Raw genomic sequence first — 22,411 nt, 5'->3', positions numbered from 1 at the left:
AGTGGGGAGATTTAAATCAGAATAGTATAAGTCTCTAAGAAAAAAGTTCTTCTGTACAAGATGGAACATGAGGATCAAACTACACATTATCTTAAGCAGGCTTATTTAAAAGTTTGTATAAAATGGTTAGGTACTTTGTGTTTCAATATATGTTTCACAAATATGTTTTGGAAAGATGTATAACCTGAAGCCCCAGAGCTGTGTGCAGCCTCAAGAGACCTCGAAGTTGTTGCCTATTAGTAATTTTAATATCAGAGAAAATAATTAAATATACAACCAAAGGGTAATACTTACATTTATATAAATATAAATCAGTGGTATCCATAACAAGTCCCACTGACGTACAAATAATGTGTTGTGATGCCATCATAGAAATAGTGTGATTATGTAATACTGTCCGATACAAGTATAAAAGATTAATTTTGTGTGATGACATCATTTCTTTTCCCTTGTCCCTCCCCTAAATACCCATGATATAAATGTAAATTAAATGTAATCCCTTTTTTTTCTTACCACACCCAGAATTCTTTTGAATGTGATTCTTAGCCAGGGGTGGCCCATGTCTAGAAAAAAATGTGCACCCTACTACTGATTTTTGTTATTTACATCCTGGACAAATGGCATCCAATCTTTTCTTGAAAACTTCCACTGATAGAGCATCTACAACTTCAGGAGGCAGGCTGTTCCACTGATGAATAGTTCTCACAGTAAGGAAATTCCTTCTTATTTCAACTTTAGATCTCTCACTGTAGAGTTTCCACCCACTAGTTCTTGTCTTACCCTTGGATGCTCTGGAGAATAAATCCACACCCTCTTCCCTGTGACATCCCTTCATGTATTGGAATACTACTATTATATCTTCCCTTAGCTTTCTGTTCTTTAGGCTAAACATACCAAGTTCTTTTAACCACTCTTTGTAGGATGTAGCCTCCCAGCTCCTTACCATCTTTGTCACTCTTCTCTGCATTCTTTCCAGTTCCCAAGCAACCTTTTTGTATTGTGAGAACCAGAACTGGATACCATATTCTAGCTGTGATCTAACCAGTGCAGTATAGAGCAGTACTATAACTTCCCATGATTTTGACACTATATTGCTGTTGATGCAGCTCAAAACGTCATTGGCTCTTTTGGCAGCTGCAGCACATTGCTGGTTCATGCTTAATCTGTGGTCTACCAGACATCCAGGTTCTTCTCGCAAGAATTGCTGCTAAGCCAGGCACCACCTGTCCTGTACCTGTGCATCTGTTTTTTCCTGCCTAATGCAGAACCTTACATTTCTCATCACTGAACAACATTTTATTGGATAGTGCACAATGTTAAAGGTAGTGCACAATATTCCTTTTGAATCTTGAGCCTCTCTTCTGGGATGTTAGCAGTTCTCCATCCCCACCCTACCTTTCTGTCATCCACAAACTTTATGAGCATCCCTTCTATTCCCTCATTTAACTCATTTATGAAGAGGTTGACAAGTACTGGGCCCAGGACAGAACCCTGAGGTTCCCACTGCATACCTCACTCCATGTGGACATAAGACCCATTATGGACTTTGCGTTGGCTGTGGTTGTTCAACTGTGGCCAACTGTGAATCCATCTGGTAGTGGGACCATCCATCCCACATTGTTCCAGTTTATCAAGAAGGAAACGATGGCCTACTTTATCAAAAGCCTTACTAAGTATGCTACAAGCAGAGCATTGTCCACTAATCTAGGCACATTGTCAAAGAAAACGATAAGATTTGTCTTATTGTACAACTTGTTTTTAACTAATCCGTACTGGCTTCTGGTAATCACCCTGTTCATTTCTAAGTATCCTTGATTATCTTTTTTAGGATTTTCCCAGGTATTTATGTCAAGCTGATAGGTTTGTAGTTTCCTGAGTCCACTTCCTTCCCTTTTTAAAATATTGGAACAACGTTGGCTGTTCTATAATTCTCTGGCCTTTGTGCTCCAGGATTTCTCAAAGATTTCAACCATTGGCACTGCGATGACCAGTAACTTTAACACTCTGGGAATGCAGTCTATCTGGTCCAGGAGAATCGAATTCATTCAGAACAACTTGGTGTTGTCTCATGAATTCCTTACTTATTTTGTGAGAGGGTACCCACACAAGCTCTCAAAATTCCATATATGTCCTGAGTCATATAAAGCATTTGCTTACCTGGAAGAAAAACCTAGAAGTCTGCTTAAGGATGTCACTTAAGTACATAATTTTGGGCAAATAGTTCCTTAGAAAGACAGAGAAAGTTGTATATGATGGAGATAATTGGCAGAATCTGTCCAAAAAAATTTGGCATGTAAAATAACAGTTGCAGGCAGGTAGAGCTTCACTTCCAGCATCTTTAATATAAATAGTTTCTGTACTTTGATTGATTTTTTTTTCAATCCCTATTTCCACCCTGTTTGTCCCCCAATATTTTTTTGTTGTTTTGAAAGCTGGCTGAGTTGGCCCAAAATAGCTGGCTAAGTTGTGTAAGCTTTCATGTTCTAGCATACTGAAATAATTAGGAAAGAAGACATTTTCCTTTTTCTAATCTTTGTAATGGGAAAGAAGAAAAGGGCAACATGACAGATCAAGCAAATCTTTAGAGCCTCTGCATGTCCTTGGAAAAACTATGCTGTTGTCACCTATAGATTTACAAGACAGCCCTAACCTTAGTGAAGCCAGTGGAAATTTAGCCATCAGAGTTGGAAGATTTGGTATCATGGTTCCTTAGGGGCAGCATTAATCTTTCTTTGCTGACCTTAAAGGCCAGAATGGCTCCAGATGGCATACCGGGAGGCAGATTTTGAACTTCTGTGATTTAGAACAGCTCCACAGAAGTCAGTGCTGCTCAGGAGATTTACAGCACTAAGTAGGGGTTGCTCTTGGCATATAAAAAGGTCAGTGTCTCCTTCTCTCCATAGGAAATTACACATTATTCATGGAATGAATGTACTTTGTTAAAACAAGGAAAAGCTATCCTTTCAAAGAGTTTAATATACAAGCAAAGAACAAAGTAGTTAACCTGTTGGATAACTTAGGATAGGTTCTCATAGCACTGCTATGAGAAGCCATGAAAATTCCTAGAATTTTGTGGATGCAGTTATAACTAAAGCAGGAACTGGGGAAAAAATCCCATTCTTCCAATGAAGCTCTTCTGACGCTGCCCTTCCCAGTCTACAACTGGACTATGAAGCCATCGGATGAATATCACTACATACAGAGATCATTTGAGAATTTAAAAATAAAAACCCTTGAGAGAATAAGGTGAGATGGCCATTCTGTTTCACAGGCTGGATGCCTAACTGAAAGAAAGGTAAACCTTTTCTTTGCTTATACCTGCTTCTCTAGAGTTTTTGCATTGCATATACTTTGTGGTCATGGACTTGTCCTCTTGTACTTTGTAAACACCGTCCTTTATAATTAAGAATCATCATTAACAAGAAACTAGGTGATTGAAGCAAACCAAGGGCTGGGTTATATGGATTCTTCACTGAAGTGAAATGGAAACTGAGATGCAGTGATTAGGGAGGCAGGAACTGAAAAAAATAAAAAGCAATTGTAGCTTTGTTGATTCATCAGAAAAAAACTCCAAAATTCACTGCTGGATAGCACTTTTATTAGACTCAATTAAAGCATCAAATCATCAAATTTTCACATTTGTGTGTCAGTTTGGTTGCTCCTAATAAAGGTATTACAGTACACAATTGTAGATTTTCCTTAAATATTTAGGTGCCTACTGTTAACATGTCAAACTAAAGCACTGCCTCCCTTCCAGTCTTGAAGGCACATGATGGGCACAAAAGCCAGAATTGCAGCTTTTAAAGGCACACAAGGCAGGGTAATTTAAGAGTACAGGCTAGCAATAGCAGAAAAACTGAGAGAAGGGAGTAGGAAGGATTTATTTTCTGAATGTATCTCAGATACTCTTGTTTATGGATACCGCAGAGAATAAATCTGTGAAGTTCATTTTTGGCAAAAGTGGCTCTCAACATATAGTACCTTATTGTCTACTATTTCTTATGTCACAAAATAGTTTAGCACCTATGGTGCAGCATTCCCAACTGAGTTGGTCCCAACACATCTAGAAGGCAGCAGAGTGAAGAAGGCTACAAAAAAGTCATTCTAGAGGTCAAGTCTCCCTTGAGTTGAGTTCAACTTCTGGTGTGGATACATGCACACATCCATAAAATTTTCTTGCAGCAATACAGAAGACCTATGAATTGCCTCCTCCTGGGATCAGAGGTATCCAGAGGAGCAGGAAGGGAAGAGGGACAAAAATTAAAATGTGCATCAGAACATTATGATGCAAACGATGTAACTTATACAGTATTCTTTCTATATTGTCTCTAACAACAACGGAAGCTATAGAAAATACATTTAATCTACAAAAACCAAAAGACTATGAATTGCTTTGAAGCCACCTGATTCAACTCACTGCTTCAAAATGGATCCCCACTATATTTTATGAATCTTTTTCAATGGGGTTATTCTATCAAGAATTCAGTGAATCGAAGAAACCCTTTGAAGAATTGCCCAGCCCTAAAGGCTAATAGTTAAAGTATAACATGGATGATAGCTAAAAGATCCAATGTCAAGTGATGTTTTTTCAGCTGAATCTGAACATCTAAAGTGGGCTCAAAATGGAAAGTTTGAGAATTAATTTTTAGATAGGTCAGTTTTTTTAAAAACTCAAAGCATCTGGGTAACTTAAGGAACCCACACAGCCCATCAGAAAAGTGAAATGCAGCTTACAAATTTTAGAGGCTGTTGCTTTTGACATGCTATCACTGTGGGAAATTCTAATCAGAAAGCAAAACCACAAATACTGCAGGTGCACTGGGACTGGAACTGCACAGCCGAGCATAAAAGCTTCAATGTCTTCATGGCTGAGTGTACGTCAATTCATTATCCAAAGAAAACAACATCCTTGATTTGCCATGCATCCATGAACATGCCTTAATTATTTTAATACTTGGATGACATCAATATTATGTTCTCTCTGGAATCGCAAGGTCAGTGGATTTTTTAAAGGCGTGTGAGTTCAATATTAGCACACAGATCAAAGAACAGATCAAATGCATGAAGGGTGACCAAAATCTTCACACAGCAACCAAATCTTTAATGTGACTCAGCCATATAACACCGCACATATTCCATTGCTGCTATTCCTCACCACAACTTCTGCATTCAGACCACTTGGCTTTCTAAAACTCCAACTACAGTACATAGCTTCTGTCTTTATTCTTATTTTTAATTCCTTTCCAACAATCCTCTCTCCATGACCTCACCTTTTGTGGCCTTCTGCCTCACTTTCCAGTGAGTGATGGGAGACTTTAATTATCTGTTGGGAGACAAACTCTAGCAAGAAAAGTCCTTCAGGAAATTCCTGATCTCTCTCGCTGACTATCTCCTACAGAGGATGGAGGAAAACCCAAGAAAAACAACTATCTTTCACTTGATCTTAGCTGTTGTGGAAGAATTAGTTTTAAAAAAGAGGAACAGGAGAGGAAACTTTGAAGGAATGTAGCAATAATGCTGGAGGACAGCAGGTGCCAATATGACGTCTAGAAAATCTTAGTGAAAATCTGAAATACAGATGGTGGAAAGGACAAGCAACTAAGGAAGAGTACATACAGGAAGCTTATATTGTATGAGTTAGGGAAGATGAAGCTCATAATGAGCTGAGGTTGGAGAAGGATGGTAAGCAAACCAAAAAAGGTTTCTTCAAATATGATCAATATAATGAAAAGAAACAGTTCAGTGAAGATAGCAAAAGGGTAAACAATGGGAAAGGAAAGAGAGAACTAAATTCTTAATGTTTAATTGTGAAGAACTAATCGACAGCACAGGATTCCAACATGTTTGATAAAAAACATAATGGGGGAATATCTACTGATCTTGAATTAGTTCAAATCTCCAGGGTCAGATGGATTACATTTTGGAGAACTGAAGGATTTGCTGATGGTCTGGCTGAATTAGATCCATCATCTGTGAAAAATCCTGGAGTATGGGAGAAATAATGGCTCTTAGGATTCATGCTATTCATTTTCTATTCATTAATGTTCAGAATATGGGAAATAAGACGAGTTTGAATTCTTAGAACAGGAAGGCAAATATATTAGACCTGATAGGCTAACACCTATAACTGGAATATAACAATTACAGGATATAATTTGTTCAAAAGGGTCAGAAGGTATAGAAATGGTAGATGAACTATATTCTATGCCAAACGTTTCTAGACGTGTAATGAAATCTGAGGCTATATTGTAGAAAGAGCATCAGAAAAAAAAAACCCTGGATAAATGAATAAAAGCAGTACTATTGTGTATTGTCTACTGCTACCCACCCAAGGAGAAAATCTGGACGATGCTTTCTGAAAACATCTGAAAGATCTTTTAAACAGGCATGAAGTAGTTTTGATTGGGTGGGCTTTAACTATCTTGACATCAGTTGTGAGACAAACTCTACCAAGTATGGTTCTTCTAGGAAATTCCAGACTTGTTTTCCTGATTCACTGATTCTCAGAAGAAGGTGCAAGAAGATCAGCTATCCTTGATTTGATCCTAACTAATAGGAAATAAATAATAAAGGAGAATTAGTCATGAGAGTGGAAGTAACAGGAACATTATGGGAAAGTGATCATGTAATGCTAAAGTTCTTGATTTTCAGGAAAGTTAAAGCAAGGATAATAGAATGCATAACTAAAAAATCACAGATTTTTATAAACTCAGAGCAATTAACTCTATGTCAGGAGAAGCTAATGGGAAAAGACACTGATAGAAACATGGTCAGGAAATATCTGACCCAAGAGTCCCCCTCTTGGGGCGAGATGGGCAGTAATAGAAATGTGAATAATAAATAAATAAATAATCTGTTTACTTTGAGCATTAAATCTCCAGAACCAGATCAACTGCATCCTAGGGTACAGAAACATGCTGATGGTCTGGCTGAACTTCTGTATTATCTTTGAGAATTCTGGAGAATGGAGTTAATTGAAGGAGAGCTAATTGAAGGACGGCTAATGTTTCTACCAACCAGCTAATTGAAGGAGGGCTAATGTTTCTATCATCAAAAAGGAAGAAAAGGAGGATTCAGGGAACTAGAGAATAGTTAGTTGGGTATCAGTATCATGGACAGTTTATCACAGATAATAAAACAGTTGTTTTCAGGTTCTTACAGATGTCCTTAATTATGTCTGGTAATTATCCATTGTATTTTCAAGAACAGGTGAAAAATAATAATTCTACTTTCATTTGCACTGTTGTGCCCCACTGTGAATATTGTGGTCATCACATATTAAAAACTCAGAGAAACTGGAACAAGTATAGGAAAGAGCAGTGAGGCTCCGGGGATTGGAAGCAAAACTTATAAGGAAAGACTGAGGGAACTTGGTATGTCTAGCTTTGAGAAAAGCAATGGGGGGAATATGATAACTTTCTTCAGGTACCTGAAGGGTTGTCAAAGAGAGGAAGGTCAAAATTTGTTCTCTGCCTCCTTTAATAAGGACCTTAAACTGGAGGAAGGAAGATTCCAGTTATATGCTAGGAGAAATGCTAAGAAAAGTAGTTTGACTGAGGAGTAGATTACCAGAACGGTGGTAAGCTCCCCTTCCCTCTATGTGTTCAAGCAAAGATTAGACAGACATCCATTAGGATGTTTTACTTTGTACTGAATAGGTAGTTGGACACAATGATCTGAATAGCTCCTTCCAATTTTATGACTGAGTCTCAGTCTTCATTTTCCTTCCTTCAGATAGATGGCTGTTGATTACCTTGCCCCCTCAGTGATCCTCTGTGAGCTTACAGAATAATGAGGTGCCTTCATTTTTCATCTCATCCTAGGACCTTTCTTCTCAAATATCTGGCTGACGATGCAGAATAGTAATAGGCTCATCTAGATTTTCAGCCAGTGCATATAACTTGATAGAAAAAAATCACTTCATTTTTGTAGGGTTATGCACCAAATGAAAAAAATTCACACAGGAAGAAAACAACAACACACTACCTTTCCTGGATATCCTCATTAGCAGAGGAAATGATGGCAAATTAGAAACCCAAGTCTATCAGAAAACAACCTGCACTAACCAAGTGCTCCACTGCCAAAGCAACAACCCAACCTCCTACCAGAGGAGCTGTGTAAGAACATTATTCAGATGAGCGCTTATGCACTGCAGCCACCCAGAACACCAGAAAAAAGAAACAGACCACCTATACCACATCTTCCAACAAAATGGATACCCACACAACTTTATCAAAAAGTGACTGACCACACTACCTGCTACAGCACAAGTACAATCTATGAAAAGGATAATACTCCCATACATCAAAACATCTAAGAAACAACCAACAGATTACTGCAACCACATGTATCACTGTAGCGCATAAACCAACCAAAGCCCTTCAAAACATCTTAAGCAAACCAAACAACCCAGCAGCCCAAGAAGAAAAAACAGCAGTTATCTGCAACATACAGTACAAGGAGAGCAACAGCCACTATGCAGAAGACTAGCATAGTGCATACATGAGCACCACCTAGCAGTCAGAAGACATGACAAAAACTCCTTAATCTCACAACACATGGACAGACAACCACAGTTTCAGCTAGGATACTATTAGTATCTTTTTTTTTTTTTAATCCGTTCAATTGTGTCCAATTCTTCAAGTCCCTGCAGTTTTCTTTGAAGGTTTTTCAGAAATGGTTTGCCATTGCCTCCTTCCTAGGCCTGAGAGAGAGGGAGAGTGGCCCAAGGTCACCCAGCTGGCTTTGTGCCTAAGACAGGACTAGAACTCATGGTCTCCCGGTTTCTAGTGCCTTAACCACTACACCAAACTGGCTCTCAGACTCCTAGTATTTTAGCCAAGTCAAGTCCAAAAATGCTAGAGAATTCCTGGAAGCTTGGCATTCAGACAAATCAGCCATCAATAAACACATACAGATCATTTACAGGCCTTTCAAAAGAGACAATAAAAATCCTAGGAAGGAAACAAAAAGACTAGAACACCTCCCCTCCAGCAGCCAACACTCAGGTAAGCAGGGATCAACACCAGACAAACAATCAGCAGAAAACCACAACCCCACCAAAACTGGCAGTGCAAGCTATTCTGTATAAACGGGCAGCAAACCCCACACTCACTCGCGCTGATGATGTTACCAAGTTGGGTAATGAAATGTCTGCAAGCAAACAACCAAGCTCAGAGAGCACCAAGAATTCTACCCCCCTTAGTTACTAGGCTTATCTGATGCTCCAATCATGGCTGACTCTGAGCAGATTATAATAATAGAATTACAAACAAAATACACCAACAATAAAATTTACCCAGACACCAAAAAACAACCGTGGCACACATCAACATTCATCTTCCAGGACAGAACAAATACAACATCTCGGACCTTGAAGGCTTCAGGAATAATCAGGTCTTAAACTGTTTTCTGAAAAGCTAACAGAGTTAGTCCCTAGTTAGGTATTAATCTACTAAAAAGCTAATATTTAAAGCTAATATAATGTGTTTGGAGGCTACACTTTTTAGCTTTGTTTGTAGGCTCTCCCTCACAGAAGTCCCGGAGAAGAATTGTAATCTAGCTTTCTGTCCTACATGTTAGGTTTCTGTTTATAGATTCTACACTTGCAGCTGGAAATAGTGAATTTAGTTGGAAGAATCCATTGATTATAAAACATTTTAGCTCTTTTCATATAATACAAATATTTCTAGCTCAGTAAACAAATTATAGCATTCTGATGTCTTCTCTTTTCCAGATGTATATTTATTGACACTTAAAGAAGATCTGTTAATATTAAAGCATGTACTGTTTATTCTACATAATTTACCTCTACAACAAAGAAGGATTACTGAAAGTTAACAAAGTCCTTTTGTGATCTTGTTTTGCTGAGTGCTGAAGCCACATGCTTTTGTTATGACGTCTTCCCTGTGTTTAAAAATAATGTGTACGGTTAGTGCAAGAATTTATCACTGGTACCACAAGCCTCCCCCATCTTTTCCCTTTATATGAGTAATTTAGATAGGGTGGTACCTGTCTTGGCAGTAGTTTCAGATCTGTCCTTTTCTTGAACTTGGGCAATATTTACCTAACTTATCATGCCAGTAATGTAGCACTGAAGCAACCAGTTGAGGAAATGTACTTCAGTATGTTTTTAAAATGCAGTTCAGCAGGATGTAGGGCTTTTTCATTACCATTTGCACTAATAAAAGGTATGGCGAATAATGACCATAAGGGTTATTCATAGTAAAGCAATAACTACCCTTGAAGGATCTAGATTTAGGAGTGATGAGAAATTACATTCACTAATTCAAAATTGGCAAAAGATAACAGATGTATTAAATCCACAAGGCTAAAAAGATTACTTCACTTATAAGAGATATGGGGTAATGAGTGATAATACCTGGTAATAGCTTGTAAAGAGTCAAAGATACGAACTGAGCAAATATGATACTAGAGCCACTCAGTAAAACATTTATAACAGCCTATAGGGGTGTTACCTGTTCTGGCATCGAGTCAGGGTTCTGTCCTTTGAGTGAACTTCGGCAACACTTGTCTAACTTGTCCTGTGAGTACCATAGTGTTCAACTGACTGAACTAAACACTTGAATTCTAAAGCTTTTGAAAAATACATCAGGAGCTTTGATGTATCTACATTATATGTTTTGTATGTCTACAGAATTTTAAAAGGCTCATAGGCTCTTTATTTCTCAGTTCTTTCCATAGATACCTTGGCCAGTGTGATCCTACATAAATCTGCATTGACCCATTAAAATATCATTTTGTCAACTCAATCATCAATGAAAATTCAACATTCCCCCCTTCCCTGAGAGCTGTTCTTTTTTATTTCTACCCAAAAAATGCAGAAAAAGAGGGGGCTGCCTGCATCATAGTTTTTATTTGGTGGAATCATATTCAAAGTACTGTTTCTTAAACACAGAGTCTACCATCAAAACTACTTCATTTCTGTTTGAATGATCTGTAGTTTGGTTTTGGAAAGCATCATCAGCACCTTCTCTGAGTGAGCACTAATGTGCACCAACAAAAATACTTCTTTTATTCATTTCTCCAGTTATTTTAAACTATGTACTCTCCATAGTATCACTAAGTATCACTTGGACTTCTGAGCAGATGTGGATGCTTCCATCACATAGTGCAACTCTCTCACTTTTTATTTCTTCTGTTTCTTTTAAGCAAATTATACCCTTAAAATCCTATATTGCAATCAGGGGAGTAATCCCAACAGATCTCTGTAATACTTACTACATCATATTTGCTTTCCTGTACTAAGGGAAAGGTCCATCTTGTTTATCTCCTACACTCTGAACATTAGTGAATAGGCAGTGAAGACAGTGCACTTTATGAGATACATTTTTAGTTTTTCAATGGACAGCATAATGTTTCTAACTCTTGCCTTGGAGATGTGCTGCAAATCTACTTAGTAGTATAAGGAAACCTGAAAAAATGAGGCTTAGAATATTAGACTTGGCAAATAGAAAGCAAGGACCAACTTTTAATCTCTAGATTGTCAAAAAAACAGGAGTAATGATATAAGCTAATATTCATTCTTAGTACTCTGCAAGAATGAAAACAACTGCCAGAATCACTCTGAACATTGGAAAGAAGGTTCCATACAGGAAGGGGAGTTTGACAATGGAACCAATTTCCCAGAATGCTGATGGTCTCTCCTTTGGATGTGTACAAACAGAGGCTAGACAGCCTCGGTCTTGGTTGCTTTAATCTGGATTCTTGCATTGACCATGAGGTTGGACTCAGTCACTGAAAGGTTCTCTTCCAACTCTGTGCTATCTATCTCTAGCAGCACTTCCTTTTTCAGAAAGTATTTAATGAAATTTGTAGGGTTTAAATGTGGTGAGGTGAGAGTCCCTGATTCTCATGCCACAGAGACCCACTTGGTAAACAAGGGCAAGATGGCAGAGCATTTCAAAGCTGAGAAAAGAGCAGCCAAAATTTGTTCTTTTGAATACTTAGAAGGAAGAGTTGCAAGATTTGAAACTTGGGAGTGTCATATGTATAGGCCAGGTTTTTGTAGCTGCTTTACACAGAATTTCTTTGTACTCATGGCTTTTTAATTCTTTGCAGTAAAGCTATTATCAAACCTTGAGTCTGCTTGGGAATGTGGAGCAGAAAGAGACTGGTGTGAAGCTTTGACAAAACTACTCCTTTGTTAGGACTAAACTATATACGATGAGGGTTGTATAATATGTTCCCTCAGGGCCTTTGTTGATCTAAAATAGTTCAGTAGAAGGGGTACTTGGAACTGGGCTGTAGTACTACAGGAGGAGAATTGATCCCTTCTTTTCCTCAGCTATATTATCTTAATGAATTCCCTACTCCAGTAAATGTTACTATTACTTCAGGTAAGGGAAAATTCAGCTGCCGTGTATTTCTGTTTTTATTTCTCTGTTTAATAGAAACTTCAGAAAGGAGGTTCATATTTATTGAGAAGTTGTGTCAGAATGGGTTTAAAGAAATTTCCCCTAGCAGCTTAGCCACAATTCATATCAATACACACACATACATAAACACACATAACCATTCATGGTTAATGTTTTGATTAAAAAAAAAAGCTTTGAAAGAGCCATTTGCAGACCATGCAAATTTGTAGTAGGACTCTTCACAGCCAGGAGAAAGCTTCATGACAGATACTTCTTGTATTACCAGTCAAAACATCTTACCCTCCTGTAAGAAGCGTGAATGTGGGAAAACACAATGCTGAAAGCTAAAATTAATCTACTACACATTGCCATGTTAAGCATCAGCAATTTGAAATGGACTGGAATTGGACAGTTTCAGCCAGAAGATTTTACTTTTTACTACTCAGGACATAAAAAACAAGGAACAGTGTTGCTTTCATAGTTAGGGTATATATAGCAAGGATGTACCTGAGCACAATGCAATCAATGACCAAATAATATCAATTAGATTTCATGGACAATGATTTAATATAACAGTTAATCCAAGTTTATGCTCCAATCAATGATACAGTAGAAGAGGAGGTTGATGAGTTTTACAATAATTGAAATTGAGAAAACATACAAGCAAGATGTGTTTACTTATGGTTGGTGACTGGAATGCCAAGTTGGAAATATTAAAGAGGCAAACATAGTGAGACTATATGGCCTAGGAAACAAATTAAGTAGGATAATGAGTTTTCAGTTTCTGCCAATCCAGCAATTTGTTCATTGCTAACACGGTCTTCCAACAAACCAAAACAATGCCTATATACATGGATATCACCAGATGGAGTTAACAGAAATCGAATTGACTTCACTGTATTATTGGTACAAGGAGGTAGAATGGCACAGTTATAATACTAAAGATGTGACTAGGAATGAGAGGACTGGAGAATAACACAGCCAAAGACTGAAAGAGGTCAGTCTACATACCAATATCAAAGAAAGGAAACTTTACAGAGCATACAGATTATTGCGCAATAATGTTAACTTCAGATGCTAGGATCATCCAATGCTGATTATAGCCCTACATGGAAAGTGAGATACCAGATTTTCAAGCTGGACTTAGAAAAGACCGAGAAACATGAGGCATTATTGCTTATACATGCTGAATAATTGAGAAAGCCAAAGAATATCAATAAGAAGTCAATATGTACTTCAATGATTATAGAAAGACCTTCAGTTGTGTCAGTCATGTCCAGATGTGGATTGTGCTCAGGAAAATGGGAATTCCATAACATCTCATTCTCATCTCCTCATGCAAATCCTATACACAGGTCAGGAAGTCACAGTTCTGAAGCAACCTGGAAAAATAGACTAGCTCCTGATCGGCAAAGGAGTGAGACAACGCTGTATACTCTCACCTTATTTATTCAATTTATATGCTGAATATATATTGAGGGAAGCTGGATTGGAAGAAGATGAGCTTAATTTTAAAATTAGTGGAAAAAACATCAACCTGCGTTACTGTGATAACTGAAAATGCAAATGATTTGCAAGCTGTAGTAATGTTAGTCAAGGAGCACAGTGAAAAATGGAACTAAGATTACATATAAAGAAGACTAAACTAATGACAACAGGTCCAGCAACCAGCCTTAGAAATAAATAAAGCTATTGAAGTGATAGGCAACTTCTCTGTTTTAAGACTATCATCAGTAGAAGTAAAAGAACCAGTAGTCAACATCACAGACTAGTACTTGGCAGAATAGCAGTGAAGGCCTTGGAAAAGATATTCATATTCTGTGACATGTCTATACCTCCAAAGATTTGAATTGTGCAGACAATGATTTTCCCTGTGATACTCTATGGAAGCAAAACTTGGACTTTGAAGAAGCACTATAAAAAGGGGACTGATGCCTTTGAACTTTGGTGTGGGAGAAGCCTCCTGAGTATACCATGCACAGCCAAGAAGAGAATCAAGTGGATCACAGAACAAATCAATCCAGAGTTCTCATTCAAGATACAAATTATGAAGCTAAAATTATATTTGGGACACGTTATGTAAAGACTTACTGTATCTCTCTGGAAAGTAGGTCAGGGCAATAGCCAAATTTGACTTTATTTTTGATTAATTATGTGCCATCAACTTGTTTTTGATTCCTAGCAACCACATAGACTTTCTCCACGATGATCTATCCCTAACATGTTTTTTCAGGTCTCCCAATGGTTCCATCATCACCACTGTAACTGAACCATCCACCTTCCTGCTGATTGTCCTTCTTTTTCCTTCCACCTTTCCCAGCATTAGAGCTTTTTCCAGAGAGTTGGGTCTTTGCTATTTTATTTTTATTTTAAATTTATTTTAATTTTACTTCATTTTACTAAGATGAAATTAATGCTGTTAATATACTTGCTTTTTGTATATTTAATAATTTCCCTCCTGTGTCATGTTAATAACTACAATTCAGTGGCAACCTTTGAAGGAGCTTGAGTTGCATCCAAGATTTTCTAAGACTGCATGCAGCCCTGAGGCCTGAACTTGTACCTCTTTGCTTCATAGAGATCAGGAAGGACCTGCTTTTGCCTCTTTTGCTTCAAAGATTTCCCGCTAAACTGTATGATTTTCTAAGGTTACCCAACCTTATCGGCAACTCTTAAGCCTCAGGCTCAGAGCTTCCTGCAGACCCAAATTGGGACAGCAACATGTATTTCCTCATTAATTAGGTTATCTATTAGGAAACGCTGAGGCTGACTTCTTTATGATTCTGCTTTATAGTGCCTAAAGATATGTCTGCCTGCCTTGATAGTAATTTAAATGTCTGCTTTTCAAGAGTGCAGGTGAGGGGCTTGGGAAGTTTTCTCCCTGAATTTTCCATGGAAGAGATGTTATCACTTCCGTGCAAATCCGAAAATGATGACTTGGCCTTAGTTGTGGTTAATTTGTGCTTTATTTTGAAAGTTACATATAGAATATTTGTCTGCATCTCTCACTCTCTCTCCCGTAAGTGAGGCTGCATGTTTCTAGTTTGCATGAAAAAACTCCAAATTTCATGCCAAGGTTAGCCAGATTTCACCACTCCGAACAGTGCCGTTGCTAGTTTATTGCATTCCATTGTTTTCTGTTTTGTTTTTCTATATTTTCTCCAACTTATTTATGGGGATAATTTAAATAATAAATTGCAGAATTGCAGTGAAAGTGTTTCTAGTTTAGACAGGGAGGCTTTAAAGGGCAGATGTGCCTTTGACTGAAAGATTCCTCTTTGCAGTTTCAGCTCACTTTCATTATTCCTGTTGAGCACAACAAATGGGATTAATACTGGTGGGAGATGGAAAACAGTCTGGGAACACTGAAGTCCGTAACCAGCAGGGGGAGATCTGGTGTAAGGCTGAAACCTGACCACTGCAGGGAAAGAAGAGCAGGCCCCTGGCTGACCTTCCTTCCTTTGAGATTGCAGGCTAAACAAGAAAGTTAAGGTAACAGTGATAGTCACCCTGCTAACCAAAAAGTCCTACTCTTGAATGCAGGGTCAGCTGCTGGTAAAACATGTATTATCCAGGACTCAGTCCAGGATGAAAGTGTGTTGCTGCTGCTGCTGCTGTTGTTTTTATATATACTTTTTATTAAAACTTTTAAGAAGGACAAGAAAAACTAATACAAAGTAACATATAGTACAGAAGAAAAAAGAAAAAGAAAAAAATTGTATATACTTTTTATTAAAACTTTTGAGGAAGAAGATAAAAACTAATACTAATATATAGTAAGGAAGAAAAAAGAAAAAGATTTTTTTGTATATAATTTTTATTAAAACCTTTAAGAAAGAAGAGAAAGACTAATACAAAGTACTATATGGTAAGGAAGGAAAAAGAAATAATCCAGGATGAAAGTGTTGACCTGGTGTGTATCATGGAGACCTGACTGATGGAAGATGAAATCCATCTCCACCTGCTCTGCCTGCTGGGCTACTCTGTGATGCAGCAGGCTAAGATTAGAGAGTGAGGAAGTAATGTGTAGCTGTGATCTAGGAATTCCATCTTTCTGACCAGACAGTCCAATACTCAGCCAATTTCTGAATGCAGTCTGCTGGGTTTCAATAGCCAGGATGGTTTATATGCCATCCATCGTGCTATCTAATAGATTGTCTTTCTAAGCTACCCAGGATGATATCAGGCAAGATGTTAGATTACTATAGGCTTCTTGTCCTGGGGAATCTCATTATCCAGGCTGAGATTTGCCCACTTATGAACACTTCCATGATGACTATAGATCTGATCTAGCTGGTATCTTGTTCTAAGCATGCACCAGGGCACATATTACTTTTGGTAGAGGAGTTTTTTGAAATGGTCTTGTGTAGGCTGATCCGTCAGTTTCCCTTTTCAGCTGGTTGAATTCAGCATTAGCTACTCAGACACAGAATACCAGTGTTCTAGATATGTATCTTTACTGCATAACAGAATAAAGACATCTAAGTCAGTTGATTGTCTCTGTAAACATGATGGTGAAGTTCCTTCTTTTATTCTTTGCAGTTTAAATCTGGCTTTTTCCTGCCTTTTCCATGGTTTAACAGCTGCCTTGCTTTGTACTTCTCATACTTAATGCTATGTTGCAGTTGATCATTTACATAATCTGTATTCTTGTTCTGGGAAACACTAGCTTCCAATTTACCTGCCACGAGAACACTCCCTGAGATTGGCAGGGATAGAAAACCAATTTAAATTATTCTTTCAGACTTTTGATGATTTTCTGAATACACCTGGGAACTTCTCTGCCTTGTCTGTTGGTGAAACTATTGCAGCCTGGCCATTCTGTGGCAAATGGAAACAATCTAAGTTTGTGTGTAATATATATATATATATATATATATATATATATATATATATATATATATATGAGGGAGATACACACACACACATACACACACAGTGTTTGTGTGTGTATCTCCCTCATATATATATATAATTTTCATTAAAGATTTTTAAGAAGGAAGATAAAAACTAATACAAACTAATATAAAGTAAGAAAAAGAAAAGAAATCAAACAGAAAGCTAAAAATGCAAGAAAGGAAAAAAGAAACAAAGAAACAGCTTCTGATCTTATTTACAGCAGTTATAGGTACAATTATGAATTTACTCTTACTCTATGTTTACAACTTAACTGTCTTCTTTGTATAATCTGTCCTGTCTAATCATCAAAACCATAAATCATAAGTTCATTTTTTTCTGTTTTACGCAAAAACTCCATAAGGGGTTTCCAGTCAGCAACATAGATACTGTTTTTCTTTGATCAAAGAAGTCAGTTTAGCCATCTCAGCAAGTTCCATCATCTTCACCAACCATTCCTCCATTGCGGTTATCATGTACAAAAACAAAGTTCCATGACAAAGTTCCATGATGACTTTTTTCCAACTGTTTGTCCATCAATCCCAAAAGAAAAACCTCTGGTCTCAATAATATATTAATCTTTAAAATCCTCTGAATCAGTGTCTGTTTATATGAATCCAGAATCTTCTAGCTTTTTTACACGTCCACCAAACATGATAAGATGTCCCTTCTTGTTCACATTTCCAACATAAATTCGAAGTGCCTTTATATGTTCTAGAGACAGTTTCTCTGGTGACATATACCAATGGTACATCATTTTATAAAAATTCTCTTTAAGATTATAACATAGTGTAAATTTCAATCCTTTCAACCACATATTTCATTGTTCCATCTGTATATTATAGCTAAACTGTTAGCCCACTTTATCATACATTTTTCATTTGTTCTTCTTTTTCAAATTTCAGTAAAAGTTTATTTTAGCAATTACATGTTTATCATTTGTACACAATTCTGTTTCAAACTCAGTCTTACAATGTTCAAAACTATGAATTATTTTATCTAAATCTTTCTATTAACTGTACATAAGAGAACCATTGACAACTATATCCCTCTGCCACCAATCCTTCTTATGATTTTATTTTACATTCCCCTTGACAAAATTCTAGTATCTCACGATAAGTTAGCCATTTGTGTTTGCCTATTATTTCTCATCTATAAAATGCTTCTTGTGCTGAGAGCCACAAAGGTTTTTCGGGCACAACCTGGGTTTGAGTCTATTCCGTATTCTCAGTATGGCGTGTCTAAAAATGATTTTTAAAATCCACATTAACCTTGACTTTGTCATACCACAAATATCCATGCACCCAAACCTCAGGTCATGTCCTTCTAACGCCAAAAGCCTTTTATTTCTCACAGCACCCACACTGTCATCCAAACCAAACAGCAAGCTGCAAAATACAGTTTCAAACAAATAGACCCAATCGTTCTTTTTGCAACTTGTAACACCTTATATTTAACTTGTGGTTTTTTTCCCCTGCCACACAAATTTAGATGTATCCTTCTGCCATTGTTTAAATGGTGCATTAGTTGTCAAAGCAGGTATTGTCTGAAACAAAAACATCATTCTAGGCAAGACATTCATTTTTATCACAGAAATACTCCCCAGCAATGACAGTTGTAGTTTCTCCCATCTTAACATGTCTTTTTTAACTTCCTTCCATGTCTTAGCATAGTTATTTTGAAATAACATACATTCATGTTTGTCATAGTGATACCCAGATATTTTACCTTCTTTTCAATCTTAAAACCTGTTTTATTCATCAATTCTGTTTGAGCTTCTGTTTTTATATTTTTTGTTAACATCTTTGTCTTTTGGTTATTAAACTTGAAACCTGCTAATGCACCAAATTCTTTTAATTTGCTCATTAATATTGCAGTTCCCTTTAAGGGATCTTCCAGAACCAATACCAAGTCATCTGCAAAAGCCCTTAACTTGTAAGTTTCTTTTTTAATGTTTACTCCCACAATCCTCTCATTTTGTCTTATTTGGTATTTCAAGAACCAAAATAAACAAGAGAGGAGACAGTGGGCATCCCTGGCTTGTTTCTTTTTGTATCTCACAGGGTTTTGTTAGATCTCCATTAACTATTATTTGTGCTTTCTGTGAAGTGTAAATAAATCTTACCCATTTTATAAAGTTCTCTCCAAAATCCATATCTTCTAAAACCTTGAAGAAGAAAGCCCAGTTCAAATTGTCAAAGGCCTTCTCAGCATCTAAGAAGATCAATGCAGCTTGTTTTTCATTATGTTGCTCCAAATATTCCAAAGTGTCCAACACATGTCTAACCTTGTCCTTTAACTGTCTTTTAGGTTTAAAAAAAAACCCATTGATCCTCATGAATAAATTCTTGCAAAATTATTTTCAGTCTGTCAACTAGAATCATTGAGAACAACTTGTAGTCATTATTCAGTAATGATATTGGCTTATAGTTTCTTGTTAAAGTCAAAACTTGTCCCTCTTTATGTATAAATGCTATATTGGCCTCTTTCCAACTCTCTGGTGTCTTTCCCTGTAGGATAGAGTTCACCATGTTTTGTAAAGACTGTAAAAGTTCATCCTCAAAGCATTTATAATAAGAACCTAATAATTTGTCTGGTCCAGGCACCTTTCCTAGTTTAATCTTTTTTATAGCTTCGGAAACTTTCCTTATTGTTAGAGGTCCGTTCACAATCTGTCTCTGTTCTTCTGTAATCCTCTGTAAATTTTGTTTCTTTAGATATTCATCTATTTTCTCAAGAGAGAGGTCACTTCCTTTATACAAGTTGGAATAACATTGATGAAATGCTTTCTGTATGACCATATTGTCCATTAATACAGTTCAGTATCCCCCAGTAATTTCAATATCATTTTGTTTTGTAATTAAATGCTAGCCACTTCCCTGGTTTATTTGCAAACTCAATTTTTTTTTGCTTTACATAATTTATTTTTATTTCCATTTCTCTTACTGTCAACATAGATAAATGTCATTGTAAAAGCGTAATTTGTTGAGAAATACTTATTTCTCTGGAAATTTCTTTAACTCTTTTCTCTTTATTTCATCCAAAATAATTGTGTTTTTTCTTGACTCTTCTTTTTAAGTTCATTATTATGTTGTATAAAATAACCTCTAATAAAAGCTTTACTTGCATCCTAAACCATTCTTAAATCAGTGCCTTTACCTAATTATTTTTTTAAAATTATTTTAATTTCTTTTTAAAATCCTCCACTATTGCTTCCTTCAGTAGTAACATTTTGTTCAGTCTCCATCTAAAAGAACTAGATTTTATTTTACAAACCAAACTCACAGAATTATGATCCAAAAAGGTCTTTGGTAATATCTCTACTTTAGAAACCTTAGTAGCCAAGTTCTTTGAAATCCAAATTATATCTATTCTTGAAAAGGATTTATGTCTTTCAGAAAAATAGGTATACCCTCCTGAATTGCCATTTTTCTGCTTCCATATAACAACCAGCCCTAAACTGTCCATCATATCAAAGAAAACTTTTGGTAATTTCCCTTGAGTGATTTTAATATTTTTCTCAGAAGTTCTGTCCAGTTGTGGGGAGATCACTCCATTCCAGTCCCCCATCAAATACCAATTTTCATAAGAAAAACCTACTAATCTCTCTATAAGTCATTTATAAAACAATACTTTGTCCTCATTTGGGGTATAAATTCCCAGTATCAAAGTCTTAGTCCCATGCAAGTTAACTTGCACCCCAACAAAACTATCAAACTTATCAGTCCATACAAGTTCTGGTTTTAGTTGGGGATTTATATACAAAACAACTCAATTTGTTTCTTTCTTTCTTTTTTTGTTCCTGCTGAAATAAATTCTTCATCCAAACTTTTATAATTCAATATTTTATGTTCTTTTTTCTAATATGTGCCTCTTGTAGGCAAATTATATCTTAATTCTCTCAAATAGTGAAATTTTTTTCTCTTTGGAGGAGCATTACCTCCATTTATATTCCATGTTAAGCATTTGTAATCCATAATCAAGCCAAAAATTTAGAAAAATTGATACCTGTAGCACCTACAGTAGTTCAATATCATCCCTTTAAGTTTTCTGTTGCACCTGTTGGAGTTTTTGTGCAGTCTCCTTTGACACCTCCATTTGAATCTCATCTAATTCCTCTTCGAATTTTTCTGGAAATGCCCTCACCTTCTGGAGAGAATTTAGTTGAAACCTCTGCTGTTTAAAAGCAGAAATCACACCTTCCAATTTGTCCCATCGAAATGGGATCTTTGCTGCTTTAATCTCTCAGTCATAAAAGAATATTCTTTTCTGTTATGCAAAATTCTAACTGGGATTTCTTTAAGAACAATTACATCTGTATTATCAATCTTCAGTCTTTTATTAAAATGCTGCTGCAAAACTTGATCTCTTGTCTTCTTCCTGACAAAGTGCACCAAAACATTCCTTGGAATATTTCTTATTCTTGCAAATGTTGTATTTATTCTATATACTTTATCAATTTCTGCCTCTGTATCCTTCTCATCCCAATCCAAAAAAATTGCTAACATTTTAATAATCTTTTCTCTAATATCTTCACCAGAATCCTCTGGGATTGCTCCAAATTGCTCAAACAAAATTCCTTCTCTCTCATTTCCAATAGAGCCAGATTATCTAATTCTCTTTCCAAGTGTGGCACTCCATAGTTACAGTCAGCATCATAGTCTCGCCCATATTACCTTTATCTTTTGTTCTGTAGAATCCACCAATTGTCTGCACTCTTTAATAGTAAACAGAAAACATTGCCACAAGGTCCGGTTCGTTTGTCTATTTACATGTACATTTATATTTACATATAGCCAGTTTGGTCTAGTCATTAAGGCAACAGGCTAGAAACCAGGAGTCTGTGAGTTCTAGTCCCACCTTAGGCATGAAAGCCGGCTGGGTGACCTTGGACCAGGCACTCTCTCTCAGCCCAACTCACCTCACAGGTTTGTTGTTGTAGGGAAAGTAGGAGGAGGAAGGAGTATTTGGTATGTTCCCCACCTTGAGTTATTTATAAAAAATAAAGGAGGGATGGAAAATATATAAAATTTTAATTCCAATTTGTTCAAAAGCAATTTTACCAAAAAAAAAATAATCTTTTAAAATAACTACAGATAGTTCTCAACTTATGACCATTTGTTTAGCAACTATTTGAA

The sequence above is a fragment of the Candoia aspera genome, chromosome 1 (assembly GCF_035149785.1).
Source record: "Candoia aspera isolate rCanAsp1 chromosome 1, rCanAsp1.hap2, whole genome shotgun sequence".
Lineage (NCBI taxonomy): Eukaryota > Metazoa > Chordata > Lepidosauria > Squamata > Boidae > Candoia > Candoia aspera.
Note: the sequence above shows the minus strand (reverse complement) of the source record.